At 42.6% G+C, this 4,859-nt stretch overlaps 1 pseudogene; it reads left to right on the plus strand.

The window, feature by feature from the left end:
• Nucleotides 1–762: 762 nt before the first annotated feature.
• Nucleotides 763–2,388, plus strand: LOC110338845 (annotated as a pseudogene).
• The last annotated feature ends 2,471 nt before the right edge of the window (nt 2,389–4,859 follow it).

Below are 4,859 nucleotides of genomic sequence, written 5' to 3' on the forward strand. Positions count from 1 at the left end.
TTTTTAAACAAAACTACGAGTTGCTCAAATAAACCAGAAAAGAAAATCTCTCTGCAGAGGTCACAAAGAATGAAAACTAATGTCCAATATATACCAAAGAGACCCAGGAAGACCAAGTCTTTCTTGATATTAGATTTACACTCATTTGAAAAGCTGGCTCTAGTCCTTTTCAGGGTCTTCCTGTATTCCTTTCTCCTAACCCTGCAATTGTTCAACATATTTCCATTTGTAATTGAAGAAGTTTCAGGTACCTGACAGCAAGGGGACCTCTTTCTTCTCCCCCTTCTCTCTCCCTTCCCCTTCCCCCTCCTTTACACTCCCTTCCCCTTCCCTCTCACAGAAATGATCCACTTAGTTTAGAGGAAACGGTCTGAAAGCCTTTGAAAGAAAAGCTAAATTGATTCAAATCATAATTAATGGAGGTCTCCACTTCTCAACTTTTAGCTTCGATTTGTGCTCTGGGTAACCTCAGCTTTCAAAGAATCTCCATGGGAAATCCTTTGCCTATGCACTGTGTTCATTTCAGGTCCTTGGATTTAGCTACTTATACACGAATAGAGGCTATAAAATGACCTGATGCAAGAAGAGAAGATAAAAACACAGTTACTGGCGGTGGCTTCCTGGGCGAACAGGGTGCTGCTGCGTCATCACCAGTGGCCGGTTTGAATGAGCCTCGTCGCACCGGATCTGCCGCCTCCACCTCGCTTCCTCTCCGGCTGCCTCCACGAGTTGCTTCTTATTCCTTGGCGCCCTTGCCAGACCCAGCCTCCCGCGCCATTTCTCCCTTCCTGCCTCGCCATGCCACTCTACTCTGTTACAGTAAACTGGGGAAAGGAGAAATTTGAAGGTGTAGAATTGAATACTGATGAACCTCCAATGGTGTTCAAAGCCCAGCTTTTTGCATTGACTGGAGTCCAGCCAGCCAGACAAAAAGTTATGGTGAAAGGAGGAACCCTGAAGGATGACGACTGGGGAAACATCAAAATGAAAAATGGAGTGACTGTACTAATGATGGGGTCAGCAGATGTTCTTCCAGAAGAACCCCCTGCTAAATCTGTCTTCGTAGAAGACATGACAGAAGAACAGTTAGCAACTGCTATGGAATTGCCATGTGGATTGGCAAACCTTGGTAACACTTGTTACATGAATGCTACAGTTCAGTGTATCCCTTCTGTGCCTGAACTCAAAGATGCCCTTATAAGGTATGCAGGTCCATTGAGAGCTTCAGGGGGAATGGCTTCAGCACAGTATATTACTGCAGCTCTTAGAGATTTGTTTGATTCCATGGATAAAACTTCTTCTAGTATCCCACCTATTATTCTGCTGCAATTTCTGCACATGGCCTTTCCACAGTTTGCAGAGAAGGGCGAACAAGGGCAGTATCTTCAGCAGGATGCTAACGAATGCTGGATACAAATGATGAGAGTCCTGCAGCAGAAGCTAGAAGCTATAGAGGATGACCCTGGTAGAGAGATGGATTCTTCATCTGCATCAGCAGTGACACATTCTAAAAGGAAAAGCTTAATTGATCAGTATTTTGGTGTTGCATTTGAAACTACCATGAAATGTACAGAATCTGAAGAAGAAGAGGTCACCAAAGGAAAGGAGGATCAGCTTCAGCTGAGTTGTTTCATTAACCAGGAAGTGAAGTATCTTTTCACAGGGCTGAAATTGTGACTTCAGGAAGAAATTACTGAACAGTCTCCAACACTGCAGAGAAATGCTTTGTACATCAAATCTTCTAAGATCAGCCGGCTACCTGCTTACTTGACTATTCAAATGGTTCGATTTTTTTATAAAGAGAAAGAATCTGTGAACGCCCAAGTTCTTAAGGATGTTAAATTTCCTCTTATGTTGGATGTCTATGAACTCTGTACACCAGAACTTCAGGAGAAAATGGTCTCTTTTCGGTCAAAATTCAAGGATCTAGAAGATTAAAAAAGTGAATCAGCAACCAAATGCAAACGACAAGAATAGTCCTCTGAAAGAGATTAAGTATGAACCCTTTTCATTTGCTGACGATATTGGCTCCAATAATTGTGGCTAGTATGACTTACAAGCAGTATTAACTCACCAGGGAAGATCTAGTTCTTCAGGTCATTATGTAACATGGGTGAAAAGAAAACAAGATGAATGGATCAAATTTGATGATAAGGTCAGCATTGTAACCCCAGAAGATATTCTGCGGCTGTCTGGTGGTGGAGACCTGCACATTGCTTATGTTCTACTTTACGGGCCTCGAAGAATTGAAATAACGGAAGAAGAAAGTGAACAGTAATCTTCAATTTAGCTATTTATGCTTAGGTGTGAATGTTTTTGTTGTTGTTGTTGTTGAACATTTCTATAATCTTGTGCTCTAAAGAGAATGAGAACAGAACCAAGCCACTTGTGCATCTTAAGACTGTGGAAAATTACATTTGGGTGCTACCTGGTATAAAGGTAGCTTCAAGACAATCTTCAAAATCTCATTTTTGCATTAATTCTTAGAAATTCTTGGCTGAAATCCATTTTATCCCTTGCCTTTTCAGCCCAAGATTTAGCAGTAATGTTTATTGCACACCTATTTGTTGTTCTTGCATGGTTAATATCACCATTCAGTAGCTGCCCATCCTTTGCCTTATCTAACCAATATTTTTCTAGGAAGGTGGAAAAGTGTTGATCTCATTGTGTAACTCAGTGCTGCTGTCAACATCCCATCAACTGGGTACAATCAAGTATTGTCCAGACTGACTGTTGCTGGCCTTTCATGACTTTACAATAAATTGTGATCAATAAGAACAACAAACAAACAAAAAACCATAGTTACTAGGACTCACATTTCAAAAGCCTGATCTTAGACATACTTATAGGTAGTTGTAGCCAGAACAATCTTCTAAAACCCTGATCCAGTCCACAGCTTCCCTGCTTCTGAGCTTCTGCAGCCCTCTGTATTCTTTTACATGTCATGCAGCTTACAAGTGGTTCATGGCTGAGACCTCGCCATTATGGCTCTGTGTGGTTCTGAATGTATACCTTACTGGCGTAACTCCAAAATGCCCCAGCTGTGGAAGAAGACCATCTGGAATCTGAGGTACAGAGCAAAGCTGTTCTTACAAATGTAATTTTTATACAAAATGTACATTTTGGGTGCATAAACCAGTACGTCTTATCCAAATATATAGTACTGACAGTTCCTGGTGAGTTTCAGAGACTGTCCAACTTATTTCTGTATTCTTGTTGTTTGTAAGAACACCTAGCAACAATTAAGTGTTTAGTAAGTACCGCTTAGTACACAATTGAAGTTCTATCTGCTCCGTGCCTTTATGACAGCCCAAGAGGTAGGTACATGGCTGTTCTGCTCACAATATCCTAGCACACTCCTCAACCATAGCAAACAATCCTCTGCTTAGAACTTTCCTGAGCTAATGGCCAAGGATTACTGCGTTCTGCAAGCATCTGTAGGATATATGTGTATTGTATGGTATGGCTTTTTGTCTGCTTTAATGTCTTTCATATAAGATGGGAAACCCCTGAGGTATCATCAATGTCTGGCTCCCATTACTAGCTCCAGCTACTCCATGTGAGATTTCGAAAGATCTGAAAGGCAGCATTAAGTGAAGGCTGAAATGGCTGAGTGAATGAGTTTTGAAATAAAGACAGGCTGCCTCCATTGGAAGTCTCCTCCGATCTACTCAAAACACATGTCACAATATGGAAACAAAAATCAGGGGTGTGGCTCTGCTGAACCGTCATCAGCGATCTCTCCAGAAAAACTGAACATGATGAAGTTATGGCCAGAGTACTTCTGATGCAAAAAGTCACTTTCTAAAATTTTGTTTGCACTAAGATTCCTCATGCCACTATGACCCACACTTACGTACTCATGCACCAGGAGAACACTTCCTTCCCCAGCCTTTCCCTGAAACTGCAAAGTCTGCTACTCAGAACCCCATGCCCAGTGCCAGAACCTGTGTCCTGCTGTCAGCTGCCACAAAGGGGTTTCCAACCTCGTCCCCAGCGCAACTAAGCATCGCAGCATTTTGCAAAATTAAACGCCAACGAATCAGTCTGCCATCCCCAATATTTTCTGCTTTGGGAACACCAAAGGGTTTAAACAGTGATTGGTGTGGTGTGAGTTACAGTAGAGAGGATGACAGCCATCTCTAGTGCAGAGTGTAGGACTCAGCAATAGGAAGCCCTTCCAGCATTCCTGTGTCCTCTATAATCTGTGACTCTTTGGGGAGTCTGGAAATTGTTTCTCTGCCAAAGAACAGAGGGCTGGCAGGGGTGGGGGGAGTACGTCTGCTCACCTTAGAGCAAGCACAAAAGCGCCATTCCCTCATCCAGTAAAACACTAAGATTAGCTCTTTTATCACCAATTTTCCACTCTCCTCGCCTACTTTGTAAACACGGCATGGATGACTTTGCCGCTTATCAGCCACAAATGGAATCTGCCTTTGTTGAAGCCCTGTCAATCAGCAGGCTTTCTGTGTGTAAACACAGTGATATGCCCAACTGAGAAAAGACAGGCTTCCCATTGCCCCTCTGTGTCAGACACACACACACACACACACACACACACACTGAAAAATCAAAAGGACTCTTAACGTACACTATCACCTGGAGTTCATTTACTTGGCCAAACAGAATGAGATTAGAAACCAATAGAGGTCAAGATGATTACCATTTGGATAAAAGGGCATTTTGCCTGTTAGGATCTAGTTAGATTACTCCTCTGTAATCGCCCTGTTTGTGTCTACTATGTCGTGTAAACCCGAACGTTAGCTTAGCGGCAGCCACGGTGGCCTCCCCTTCAGTCAACAGCTTTATCATTGAGCTGTCGATGAGCCTCTTCTCTTCACTGGTACAGCTTGATTGCA

Source organism: Mus pahari, chromosome 22 (genome assembly GCF_900095145.1).
Source record: "Mus pahari chromosome 22, PAHARI_EIJ_v1.1, whole genome shotgun sequence".
NCBI lineage: Eukaryota > Metazoa > Chordata > Mammalia > Rodentia > Muridae > Mus > Mus pahari.